General features: G+C 38.4%; 1 protein-coding gene across 3 annotated transcripts in view; it reads right to left on the bottom strand.

Moving 5' to 3' along the window:
* COL12A1 (collagen type XII alpha 1 chain) overlaps positions 1 to 14,636 on the bottom strand; it is a 221,073-nt gene that overhangs the window by 37,140 nt on the left and 169,297 nt on the right. The window lies entirely within an intron of this gene.

Below are 14,636 nucleotides of genomic sequence, written 5' to 3'. Positions count from 1 at the left end.
CTATATGTTACTCTAACAAGTATGTACTTTAGCAGGGAAAAATGACTCTTTTCTGTCTCCATTGTATCTATTATGACTAGAACAGAAGAAAAAGACAATTTTACACCAAAAGGGTAATCAATTTAAAGCTTAGCTGAGCAAAGCCACCCACTTAAAGCTTCTATTTATCAAAAAACAGAAATAAACTGTGAAAATACAAAACTTCTGTAGAAAACTGTAAACTAATAAAGCAACAGCAATATATAAGGCATAAAAAATGTGCCTTTTATCACTAAAATGGGATATTTTTAAAACAAGTTACAAAATCCTCAGTTACAAATCCTATAATGACTCTTCTTCTTTCTCTTTAAATAAACCAATTAATATATGTACTTCGTTTTGAACGCTGTCCACACATTCTGGTATATACAGATATTATCCCATTATACTACGCAACTTCAGAACATTATTAACCACAGATGTATTAAAATCTAATTAGTTGAGTTTGTTTGCGAAATGGATAGGCTTTCATTGTAATTGCTCCATATAAACCATAATTATTTCCAGTATGCTGGACAATCCTTTGTAAAGTATACCAAATTAGATGTTATCCCATCCAATGTTCCATAGACTAGTTGGATTGTGCTGTATTGCTATTAATACGAAATATAAAATTAGTTAAAACAGAAGGTTGGGCTATCTATACAGTGGCTAAAGGTGTCCTCACTATCAGAGTTGCCTGAGTCTATCTCTACTACATCATCAGCAGAGTTAGCTTAAGGCCCTATTACACACATCAATGTCCCAGCGATCCCACCAATGATCCAACGTGGATGGGATTGCTGGGACATAGTTAGGTAATCGCTGGTGAGCTGTCACATAGACAGACCCACCAGCGATCAGGACCAGCGAGGAATCTGGTATCCAATGTAAACAGTGGGTATCTAAGAGCCGCGCAGCTCTTAGTTACCCGATATTTACCTTGGAAACCAGAGTGCACAAAGGTTTCCAAGGTAAACAGCGGTGTCTAAGAGCCGCGCAGCTCTTAGTTACCCGCTGTTTACGTTGGATACCAGCTTCCAGCGTCGCTGATCGCTGTTCTCCCGCTGCCACACGCAGCGATGCATGCTGGCCAGAGGGAGACCAACGATCAAAAAATGGCCCAGGACCATCCTGCACGATCAGTGATACCCAGCGAGATTGATAGCGAGATCGCTGTGGCGTCACAAAATCAGCGATCTCGCTAGCGATCTCGCTGTGTGTGACAGGGCCTTTATTAAGTGGGGTCATTAGGTAAATCAACATGGCCTCAGTTACTACCGTAACTCCTCCATATACTTACCTCGGGTCCAATTCAATTCTAAACACAGTCAGAATATCGCATTTGCCAAGCATATAACATTGCTGACACTAAAAGCTATAAACAGCCACTAGTGTCACCTAAAGCAGAAGAACTCTCAGGCATTATGAAATGTAGGGGTCTTTTTTTAGGTTGGAAAAGGGTTTATGGTCTGGTCATCTGAATTCAATTAGAGTGTTTACAGCAAGTGTTTTATCCAGATTATTAACAATGATGTAATAGACAAAAGGTGGGTTAATAAAACTCCAATTTATATGACAGAGAATATGTACTTACACGACTGGAGACGACCACATTGCTCACTAATTTGTCAAAAAATCAATAGAATATGGCAGAATAGCATGTAAAATATAGGCACAAAAAGAAAGGTTTTTGGAAGTTTTTTATTTTTATTCCTACATATTAAAAAAAAAATTTCTGCAAAGAGAAGACTGGTAACATTTTGGGTGATGTACACTTCATCAGGTTATGAATATTATATATTTGAGATATCCCTCTTGGACAGAAAAGAATATCCACTTTTTCTAGTATATGGAAGTATCATTAGTCTTCTCTTTCCAGTGTAAATTTTTTGGATATAAGGAAACAAAAATTAAACGTATTAGAAAATGTTCCTTTTTGTACCTATTTTTGATGTTCTACTCCTCCATACACTATTAATTTTTTGACTATATACAATGAGGTGTCTATAGTAGTTCATACTAATGATTTATAGTGGCGCTAGTTGTACAATAATTTCCCTGGTGTCTAAGACACTGGCTTGAGCTGAGACTTTTTGCACTATTTTCAACGTAATAGTAGTTTTTTTTCTTTTCCATTCAGTGTAGGTTTTATTATTTATAATGAGACATTCATGAAAGACGTATTAATGATTTATTAAAAAAAGGTAATTGAATTTTTATTTTATTGGTGCTGCTGACCTATATCGTGTTGGCCTATATACTGTAGATTGTGTAATTTAGGGATCTGGTTTATGATCCGATACTGTGGGTGCAAATTTACTTATGGGTATGATTTAGTGTTAAAAAAAAAAAGTGTAGGTTTCTGGTTTGGGGTCCAGTCTGATGATGACATTTACTTAGAGCTCTGAAATAAGAGCCCTTATTTTACTATATACAATAATGTTTGTTCTAGTCTGGGTTCCTAAGTAATTGCAGGGTCTAATTTAATTTTGGAATCAGTCTGGTCTGGGGTCTACATTTTTTAACACTAGAACTACCGGAGGGGTAATTTTGACCCTTTTGCTATTTCTTTTTCTTATAATTTCTAAAATTTTAACAAATGAGTTCTGACTTTTTGTGACTTTTATTTAATCATGGTAGTGTATATTTTAGGACACAAAAATGAATTGTAACTTTTTCAGGGGCCCGGATTTTACAATTCATACCTATAAGTACTGAAGGGGTCAATTTGACCCCATACATAAAAGTAGTAGTAGGCAAGTCACCTAATATTACAGAGTACAGAAAATCACAGTGTTTCTCCCTAGTTGTAGAGTGTAATTGTATCTTTGCATATCAGGGATGAATCAGCATTTTGTTTTGTCTAAACTTGTCTGAACATGTTTGATCCATGTCTCTTGTTGCGATTTCTGTCTGCACTTCAGTAGCAAACATTACAGTTGAAGCTATAACTCTGCATGTTTGTACAGTGTCATTTTATTACTTCTGCGATCTTACAAGTCCCTTTTTGTGACGAATATTTGAAGCATGAGTAAGCAGAGGGGTCTGACAAGTGATGAAATTTTGAAATGTCTTCAGAATTTATCTGAAAATGAGTCAGAAGAAGTGGCCCATCATCCGCAATGTCTGAACCACAAACAAAAGGACAAGAAATCCGCAAGCGTCGAAAATGTGGAGTTGGAAGATGCAACAAAAACAAAACAACTAAAACTTGCGCAAGCTGTAACAAACCAGTTTGTGGAAAATGCACTGGGAAAGTGGAAGAAAGTACTGTTTGTGTTAACTTTTGGACACCTCATGCTATGACCATGTAAAAGGAAAATGCGTGCTGAACTTGATCTTAACACTGTTCCTACTAAGTTAAAATAAATGTTCTTTAATTTGTTGGCAACAAAAAAGTTATTTTTACTCCAGAGTTAGTACTTTTGAATGGGGGTCAAAATGACCCCTAACGGTAGTTATAGGTATTATGAAACATGCGGTAGTTCTAGTGTTAAAGGTTTTGGCCTTGGTCTGAATTCATTTTAGGGTATAGCTTGGAGTTTGAATTTATTTAGGGGTCTGGACTCAGATCTGAATTTAATAACAAATCTGCTTTAGGCTTTCAATTTATTAAGAGGTCTGATATGGAGTATCACTGATTTTTAGGAAGTCTGAGGTTTGAATTTATCTATCCATCTATCATGATAATCTTTCCATTTCAGTGTTCCCTCAAATTACTACTTTCATTTGTATTGGACTAACCAATTTAAATAGAAAATGTTATAACTTTGGACCTTGTCTTTATTTAAACTAGCTGTTGATTAAAAGTGCCCAATATGTCAACTCAAAATAAGAAAAAAATAAGATTAAAAGACATTACTGACAAAGGAAGTTCTTTTTATTTAAAAGACAGAATTAATTTCTGGAACCTGGGGTATAACGTTCCATGATGAGGGCATGGCCTCTCTCCATCAGTCTCATGTATCACAGCCATCAATCCCATGCGTCAATTCCAGAACCTAGTTAATACTGATCATGGCAGTCGTGTACACACCACCTATTTTACAACCTAAATTAGCATTGTAACCCCTTTCTTATTAGCCACTCTCTATGATTTTAATAAAACTTTGGTAAGAAGTTCTGAATGTTTCTGGACGTTTGCCCATTCTATGTTCTTTTCAGTACAAAAGTTTTTTTTCTTAAAATTGAAGGGACTATTGAATGGTCAATTATGTATGACTTATTTTAATAACCTACTTAGATTATCAATTCATTTTCTCTGAACGCAGAATGAGATCTTTAACTGCTGGTTTTTGATAGCATACTCTATTGGCTGTGAAACAATGCCAAAATCAAATTCCATTACTGACTTCCAAGGTTATTTTGAAATACTTGGCATCAAGTTGAAATAAAAATAACACATTTCCTTACATGTACTGTTAAAAACAGCCTTAGCCATCTCCTGTTATGTGTATAGTATGCATTCATAGTAAAGAGGGAAGAAATATCACTGGCTGTGTACATGTACAACCTTTTAAGTATTCCAAATGGAATGTCTACAAACGTAACAGGGAACCTATTTGCCTAACCTTAATTTTAATGAGAATATAAAAAAGAGTCTGTGATACAAGATCAACTTCTGCTGATAACCACACTACCACAAGCTCACTGAGCTCTGATAAATGTAACATTACTGTCTGAGAGCACATATGGTTTCCTTCCAATAAACCACAGACAAATCCTCCAAGAGACTGACTTTTCGTTTATTTAGGATTTTGTCACTCACTTCTTATAGTTCAGGATCTTGGAAAAGTGTTTTTCGTTGCCTTGAAAACAGCCACCAACATATAAACAGTAAGGTATTTGAAGACTTCTCAAATGTTGGCCTCTTCTTCAAAGTTTAGACCTGTCTAAGTCCAGCCAACCACATTTATTTTAAACAACTAAAATCTGTGTAAACCCATTCTTCAAATCAAAGCCATGACATCACTGCAAAGTGACTGTACCTTCCCTTTTCCCTTCTACCTAACCACAGTATTAAAAAAGAAAAATGGTCACGGTTGCTTAGAGGTTAACTCTCTTGCATGTGGTGTTTTTCCTGTGGTTGAGTCACCTCCTCCCAGTACTCCATTTTTTTCTCACATCCCAAAGTACACTGGGGGAAAGTTGGATTCCAGGGAAATTAACCCCAGTGAGTGTGTGGCTGAGATAAGTAAATTGTAACGTGAGCCTCATTGGGGACATGAACTAATGTAAGTATTTAAATTCTCTGCACAGCGTTAAACAATATGTTTTCAGAACGAGTTGGAAAAAATCAAGCCACTAACTTTTGTTTCATAGAGAATGACACCTCCAAATCTACAAAACATAAAACGAAACATCTGACCCTCAAATTTAGGACTGCTGGAAGATCACAGATCCTACCTGATCTGTGTTCTTCCAGCACTGTCCATTGCCTTGACGGACATTTCTCACAATCTCAAACCTGCTCAATTAATCCCTCAGCTAATACTATAGAATCTACTGCTTCATAGCTATATTAAGACTTAAAAATCATCAAAAATTAGAGATTTCAGACTATAAGGAGGATTTGGAGTTTCTTCTCCAAAATCCCAGTTTAAGGCCCCCTTCACACGTACATATAAAACCAGTATCGGAAAAAATCAGTACTTGTGTCATCAGTGTTTTTGTGTCATCAGTGTGAACTCATGGACATGTGAAGATCACCATAGGTTATAATGGGTACGTATGTCATCCGTGAAAAAAACGGACACCACACGTACTACTGGTGATGTATCAGTGACCTGGTGGTGGTTCTGGTGATGTATTCATGTAAGTAAAAACTCTGTAGTCCATGGGATTGGTTTTGGATGGCAATGTGGTTCTTGGACTAAAAAACGTTAAGCACCCGTGCTGTAGATTGAAGAGTACTATATACTAGTATTGAAATATTTCCACTGCACTTAAAGCAATGGAAAGAAAAACATGTCAGGCTACATAATACATAAGTACTAATGACAGCTTAGACAGAAGATACCACTATGGCATGCTGTCTTAACAACCCCAGACTATACAATATGAGACACACATTTCAAAACTAGCTGATTTCTGCCACTGTGTTCCTCTATTAAATACGTAGACCAAAACCCACATAAAACAACTGAGAGAACACTAAACCACAAAAAAGGAGAAAACGGAAAATTGGAATGGCTCAATCAACTGCTTGACTACAGCTACCAGAAGGCAAATTTAAGTGAGATCCATAGTTTCCTGAGAACATGAGCAATAAAGTCTGTTTCTGAGACTCACATTTCAATCTCAAGGAAAAAGCCAAACATTTCCCAACAGTAAGTGACATCCCAAATTCAAGAGCTAAAAAGCGGCAAGTCATAAAATCCACTGCTCTGAGCCAGATTCTTCCCTCTTGGCCAAATTAAAGATCATTATCTTTTTCTGGAAGAATAAGAATCGATATGAAAACAATTAAAGTCACCCTTTCTATATCAAAGCATATTTTTTTAATTTACAAGACCAACCTGTGTAGCTATGTAGTACAAAAGTAGAATAAGAGTCAAACTGAAATGCAGGTCATCATTCAATCGCAATGACATTTTCAAGAAGAAAGAACTTCATGTTTCAATGTAGCTTTTAAAAGCCATACTCTTAAGGATGCAGAATTTTTAGTAAACTGAATTGGAGTTTTCTACTATTACTTCTACCTTTGTTCATCTCCACTGCAAGTTAATAAATGGATACGCAATGAACAGCGTAAAAGCCCCAAACAAGTTAGACTAATCTGGGCCGAACCTGCTGATATCAACAGATTTGGTTAACAGTCAAATCTATATGGGAACCCCGGACAACTGATTGTCATGGGAGATGTCAATCGAGCATGTCTGATTTCAGACTGCCTATCACTTTGTTCCCCTAGTTATTACTTGCTGCAAGACATGTTTGGCAATGGCTTTCTCAAAGAGAACACAGCAACACTTGGCTGAGCCAGCATTCCTGAGCATGGAAGAGCCAGTGTGATAGCTGCTGAAGTAATGATCAGCTGAACCTTCATTCATCGGATAGCCATCTAATGTGTATGGCCAACATTATTGCCAGGCTATGTGAACATAGATTTACTTTAGGCTTCCTAGGTTAATGAAGTTGCATTCTGAAAGTACATAAGGTCTTGGTTAAAGCTACAGCATAAACAATGACTGGGGCTCCTAAAGAGATTGTCTAGTTCAGAGTTGATTTAGGAGGGTCATACCACCGTATTAATCAGTTAAGTGCTATTCAATTTTTTTTCAGATAGCACTCAGACCAAAGATATGTAATAGAGCAATGCTGATCAACTTTTTTTTTCTAATACCGATTCAGCATGAGAAAAAAATCATAGCATGCTGTGATTAGGCACTTAAATTGGATGATGCTCGCCCATTCCAGTCTATGGTTGCACGGAAATCATCGGACTACACTCTTATGCAGTCTGATTTACGCAAACTCACAGAATGGAGAAAATGGAGAAATTTCACAGTGTGCTCTGATTCTCACATCCAAGAGAATCAGATCACACTATGCTGACACTGGTCTCAAAGTCTGATCAGAGTTTGATTGAAGCGTCATTGGCAAAATCTGCCCAATTCTCTCGAATGAGAGAACATATGGTCATGTGACCCTGTGCTTACAAAGAGCATCTTTCACTCTGGAAGACCTGTTCTCTTCTGCATTACATAGACAAAGATTTAGCGGTGGTTCTGAATTATAAGTAGTCATTGACAAAATTCTGCGTAGGCTGTTTGTTATGATGAAGAAGACCTAGCACTGGGGTCATAGTTTGAAATCCAACTAAAACAACATCAGCATGACAGCTGTTTGTATAGTGTTTGCAAGGAGGTAGTAAGGTTACTATATGCATGTGTGGCTATTTTCATTGTAGTTTATGGGGATAGTGAGTCATTTGAATTTTCAGCAGCTTGCATAAAGTGAAACATAGAGATAACCAAACCTTTTGAAATTTAAATTCACCAGATTTGGTAATTTTAAAAAAAAAAAAAAACAAAACAAAATGTCAATTTGCACAGAATTTATATGCTGTAAATCTCAAGTAGTCCGATTGCCTTGGAATGGTGTAGAACACTTTGCCATCTCCTATACTGTATCCATGTATGTGTTTCATTATTAATATAACCAAGAGAGAGAGGAGGAGAGAAAGGAGGGAGATAGAGAAAGAATAGAGACAGAGAGGGGAGGGAGGGAGAAAAAGACAGAGATGTCAATGAGAGGAGAGAAAGAGAGAGATTGAGGGGAGAAATGACAAATGGAAAGTACGCGGAGAGAGAGAAAGGGGATGGAGAGAGAGAGAATAGCAAGAAGGCAGAGAGAGAATAGAGAGAAAACAGAGACAGAGAGAGAGATTGGCTGTGCTAGATCATGTGATGTGATAGCTGCATGGCATTATGGGGAAGTTCGCCTGACCACACCTGATGTCATTAACCCTTTTTTTGACTCTTCAGCAGTGTATGAAATTGTGCCTGGCATTTTTTAGGGGGGTCTGATCCATGCAAAGCCAATTGTAAACTGTTCAAATTTGCAGGGATCTGCGAATTTCAGGAAATTCTCAAATTCAATTCGCCGTGGATTCATCTGAACATCTCTTCTGAAAAAGCCACTTTTGTGTATATATATATATATATATATATATATATATATATATATATACATATATACACCTTTTCTACATTGTGAACAGAAGGGAAGAGACCTTGCATTCTTCTGAGAGGTTAGAGTCCCGAAAGTCGAACCTGCACCACTTTTCATACATATAATGCATATGCTTATACTATGCTATAAATGTCTCAGGTGGTAATACATATTTATCTTTTATTCTAGTCCTTTACAGTTATTAAATCAGTCACCGTGGACCTATTAAAAGAAAAGGTTGCACATTCCTCTGGTATAGCGCTGGAATTTGTACTGTTAAAATGCCTGAAATGAAGAGAGTGTATCAAATGACATGTAATCAAATACTTTTATAAAGTAATATATTCTTCTATTTCTATTATTATGATAGATGGAAAAGCCAGCCAGCCAGATAGATAGATAGATAGATAGATATTCAAAAGCCATATTGCTATTCATATTTCATATTTCACATTGACATGCTTTAGCACGATAGAGTGCAACCCTTTTTTTTGTATAATGTATATGGAGGTAGATGCCCCTATCCACACTAGTTTGGATGTGCCAGTCAGTCTTTTGGTATTTGTATGTTAGCTTACTGACCGGGCACTCCGCCCTTCACCATGTGGTGATTTTAATTACAGCAGGTCCCTACCAACCCATAAATGCAGGCTTTACTGAGAGAGGTGTCCACAGTCACCCAGGAATTCAGACATCAGCCTAAGAGAGGTGTTCATGTAGGGACCGGTGGCAGGCTGGGGCAGAGGGTAGCGTGCTGTGGTATTTAGGTGGTGTGGCTGGTAGGTGGCGGAGGTGCACTGTACTCACAGGAATGGGGGGGTGACCCGCTTCTTGACGTTGACAGGCACGAGACAGAGGCAGGAAATGTATTCAACAGGGTTTGCTTTTATTGGCCGCCCTTACGACGACCAGCACCATATATGACAGATGGTTTACACTGTTTTCCCACTGCAGACAGACCCGGGCACCTTCACTTGTTCACTTTCTCCATCAGGCGTACTTCATGACTCTATCCACCGTGGCTACCCTAGGCCAATCCACCCCGGCGTTTCACCTTACAAAGTCCACCATACACCAGGCCCTCACAGGCCGTCTCTACCTGTGACCAATGTGCTGTAGGGTCACCCCCCCATGACCGTTTCTACCATCAGAAGTCTCTAAGGGGTCTCCTCTGTGTGACAGCCCCCTCCTTACTTGTGAGCTCCCCTGGCTGACTGAAGCTTCTAGAAGCTTACCTCAGTATTTATCCAGTCAGTCCAGGTAGCCCCGCCCATTGTCACCTGACAGTCACCTTCGCCCAATCAGAGTCATCTTGACCTCTGGCAGTTATGTAACCCTCATATGACAGTTACATAACCACTGCCGTCGGTGCTCTCCAGTGACCTCTAATGGGCAGACTGCCAAATGACACCTACTGTCAATCACTCAGTCTCCTATTACAGACAGAACCGTACCCAGCTCAACCTCCCGACATTCACACAGGTCAGGGACCTATCAGTTTTGAGACCACCTTGACAATGGTTTGATGGGCAGGCATTATTTGGCCAAATTTTGTGCAAAGCGTCTCATTCACTTTTTCCTAATATTTAAAAGCCATACTGCTATTCATATTTCACATTGACATGCTTTAGCATGATAGAGTGCAAGCTTTTTTTTGTAGATAGAAAGATATTGGATAGATAGATAGATATGGGATAGATAGATAGATAGATAAATATATCATTTTTTTCACCTGAAGATCCTGTGGACCCAGACAGACAAAGACTATTCTGACATTTCACTGACTGACATCTAAAAAAATGGTCATAAAAAGTGAAGAGCATATAGCTTATTCCATAATTATTTTCCCTGACTGTTCAGACATCTTTAGGCTAAGTGCACACGTACTTTTTTGCCCTGCGGATTTTTCCGCGCAGAATTGAAGAAATCCGCAGGTCAAATGATCTGCATTTTTCCTGCGGATTTCTTCGTTTTTTCTTGCAGTTTTCTTGCGGTTTTTGTGCGGTTTTCCCCTGCGGATTTGGAGAATGGAGCAGGTGGAAAACCGCACAAAAGAAGTGACATGCTGCATATTTTGAACCACAAGAAAACCGCGCGTAAAAATCCGCAACGTCTGCACAGCGTTTTTTTTCTATTGATTAACATGCTACTGTACATCACTATGCGGATATGCAGCATTTCTGCACGGTAAAATCCGCTGCGGATCCGCTGGAAATCTGCATCGTGTGCACATGACCTAAGGCCACTGTGATTTACTGTCGGCAGGAAAGACACACTATTAAACTGTAAGATGTCCGGCTTATTCCACAGAGCGCACATTCTGTACTGCATATAATACATATCACTTCATTCCAAGTTTATCTGTGTGGCTGTTGATCTTGCCACTTTCTCTGTCTCACATATGCCAAGCACTACACACTCTAACTAATGCAACTCATTTGCCTTTTTATTCCAAAATCATATAAAATAGGCAATATATGCTAAACGTATATTTCAACTAGTTTAATACTCATGGGATCACAAAATGTATGATTGCTTCTTGCAGCATTTTCTCAGAATTTAGTTGCTCTTGTAATAAAGTAAAAGTCGATTTTACAAACTTGACAGGAGTAATCGAGCTGCTTTAACTCAATCTATTTACAGACAGATTAAACATCGCAAGAGATTAAGAAGACACTTGGGAGATTTACAGCCAAGCTACTGCAAGTCAAATATGAAGCACAGACCACCACAGACTTATCACTCCTACAGCTGTTATTCTACTCACTGGTTATTTTCTTTGAGCCCCTGAAGGCTCATTAAAAATATGAATAAGACAGAAAACATCTAAATATGTAAAACTTTCGGGATTAAGTTCCAAAAAAGTGATGTATACAGAGTTTCCGTAATTCTCTTGTCAAACACCATTGAAGGATTGAGCTGTTGATTGAAGAATAAGCTAAAAATCTTTTTAAACTTTAATGCGAATATCTAGATCTCAAATAAATTATATCCAATTTATTAAAGATAGTAGTAATATTTATCCCTTTCTTTGGGTGCTTTCAGGCCCTTGCCTGTCGACCTATAAAATACTAAGAAAGGATACTCTATTGTAGATTGTCAAATGGCATGACTATCATTTCTGAAGACCATTCTGACATCCACCAAAGTGAGGAGATCCAGCACCAGGCCCTTTGCCTCTGGCAAGGTCTAATGTGAGAACTAAGCTGGTAGATCTGTGATCCAATATTAGGCCTCCCTACTGCCATATGATCTTATCAGTACTTTTCTACTGCATTGTGAAAGGTATAGTGATGAGGTTTCAGAGAGAAGCTCTGCCCTAAAGGCCTGATTAATCAAAGCTGTTACAGCAATATTCTGGAGTAAAAAGCCTTGAAAATTCACATAATTAGAGTGTGCACTAAAATTATGTGACTTTTGGTGTTCTGAAGCCATTTTCACCCAGCTACAACAAAATAGCCAAAGCACGGATAGGACATATGCATGGGGACTGACGCTTTTCAAACTCATGATGCTTCATGTTCACTATGCCACAAATTTTACTCCAGATGTTTACATACTCATCCAGCACTCCTGATACATAAAGGGGTGTATGCCTCTTCATAAAGCAGAAGTGTCGGACTCCAGCACACCTCCTCATCAAGACCATCATAAACGACGACTATCTTGATGTATAGGGCCCCTTGTCTATACATGTGACGCTAGTCACTAATCACGGACAGGCCGTGAGGCGGAAGAGTCAGACGTTCCGGGGTCAAGACAGAGAGAGTACATAGATAACCAAGGGAAAAGACGAAGGCGTAAGTCAGGTCACAGTCCAGAGTAAATAGCAAGAGATAGCAGATCAAAAGACGAAGGACAAGACAAATGGATAGTCATAACATGGTCCAAAGGGTCAGGCAGCAGAACATCAGAATTAAGAGCAACAGAATCGAGAAGCTCAAAATTCGTCTGGCAGGGATCAGGGGCAGACAGCTCAGTTAAGTAGCCATGCAATTACCAGAACACTTAACACCTGAAGGAAGTCCCGCACGCCTTTGACACAGATTGGACCGCTAAGCTGTCAATCAAGGCACCACCAGTCCAGCAAGCCCACCCCAGTATTGGACAACTAAGCGGTCAATCAAGACAGACAGCTCAGCAAGAAAGTCTCCATAGAACAGCATAGCAATCATTCATTGAGCAGAGGAATTGTGACAATACACTTTTTGACTGTGGCATATTGCATATGGATATTTACGTCCAAGATGGAATTTTTTTTCCAATTTCTACCATTGAAGCAGGAAACCAATGACAGTCATTATTACCATGAAAATAACAATGATGTAAATGTATGGCATTCTGAGGGCAATGTGCTCTACCGGTACTATTCATGTATGTCATTTGGCATTAAGAGGTTAAGAGTTTGATGATTAACCATGAATACAAAGAAACTCTTTACCTGAGTTGTATCTCACAGAACACTAGGACAAATGAGTTAACAACAAATGTCATGTCCAGGGAATTTTAACTAGAAGAATATATCTTGGTTTTCTTCAAGCCTTGACAAAGACCGTGTGAGGCCAAATGGTGACAGTTTCTGATAAAAGTCCTGAAAGTTTGTTTCTCTCTTGAAATTTATTATGAAATCCTCTCTCCATAAAAGCTTTCATGAAGAATGCTCACTTATTGCTTGTACGACAGTTAAGGAATTATACAATCAGAGCAATTCTAACAATGAGAAAAATGATCCATGTTGAAAAGTTTACTGACGAAAACAGAGACATTCTGTGTCTAGAAATTTAATTAAGATGTGTCTTCCAATTATTTAGAGTAATCTGATCCAGTATTAATGTGAACAGTGTGAACATGTGTGAGCAGGCTGTTGCTTGGATGTGCTAGACAGAATCTAATTTGACTAGAAAATTAAGCTTTTACATTTGGAATTAAATTTCTTTTGCATTCCAGTAATCTTTGCCATGGACTATTTTCTTCCAATTTTTCATATATTGGACATGATGCTAATTGTTGTTTCAAGATTATACTGGATTGATTACTTTGCAAAGTTTGCCATCAGTGACCCTATCCACTACTGTGATGATTAGACTTATCATATTCTGGTAAGAACAACAAACCCCAAGGATGATCCCCTCTTCCTCATTCTCATGTTGAAATCCCTCAGTTTATGAACATTTGATACTTGACATGGTTAAATATTATACACCACTGGCTATATTATAATTCTGACCTATATGTTGAACATGGAATCAGATATGAATCTTTTCATGGTAGCCTTTAAAGTTGGACCCTCCAGGACTGAAGATTAAATATAAAGCATTATAATATTTAGACTTCTTAGTGGTGTCTACTGTGGATACTGTGATGTTACACATTGAATACAGTTATGCTTGACTCATTACTTCTCAACTAAAAAGAGTTCACCGTGAAGTTAATATCCTTTTTTGGAATAGTCCAGCACTAAATTGACACTATATGGGGGTCACAGCAATCCTCCATGCACATTGTCCCATGGGACAAAATGAGACAAACTGCAGAAATAGACACAGTCATGCCTGTAGCTATTTCATTATGTTAAATCAATGGATAGAGTATCCAATCATCAAGCATTGACAGTTTATACTATTTAACAGACTATATGTGTCACCGGTGTGTCAGAGGCTGTAGATAGTTGCACAGTGTCTGACTACAGAAAATCTCTGCAGTTGGCTTTGCAGACACCTTCCTAGTCCTTCTGACTCTGGGACCCAGTGGCAACCTCCGTCCAGCTGTAATTGACACACCTGGACTGGGTGTTTATAGACTTCCTGTTGGCTTCTGGGAATCGGCGGTGATATTTCCATTTTCCCCTGTTAAGGCTTGGAGCTATAGCAGTCGGCTATCTTCCTCTTTGGTGCTTCTGAAGGACGTATGTGTTACCTCTCTGAGTCTACTCAAAATAA

Source organism: Dendrobates tinctorius, unplaced genomic scaffold, assembly GCF_039654945.1.
Source record: "Dendrobates tinctorius isolate UK_male_01 unplaced genomic scaffold, ASM3965494v1 ptg000024l, whole genome shotgun sequence".
Taxonomy (NCBI): domain Eukaryota; kingdom Metazoa; phylum Chordata; class Amphibia; order Anura; family Dendrobatidae; genus Dendrobates; species Dendrobates tinctorius.
The sequence above is the reverse complement of the archived record's forward strand: the minus strand, read 5'-3'. Positions and strand labels throughout refer to the sequence as shown.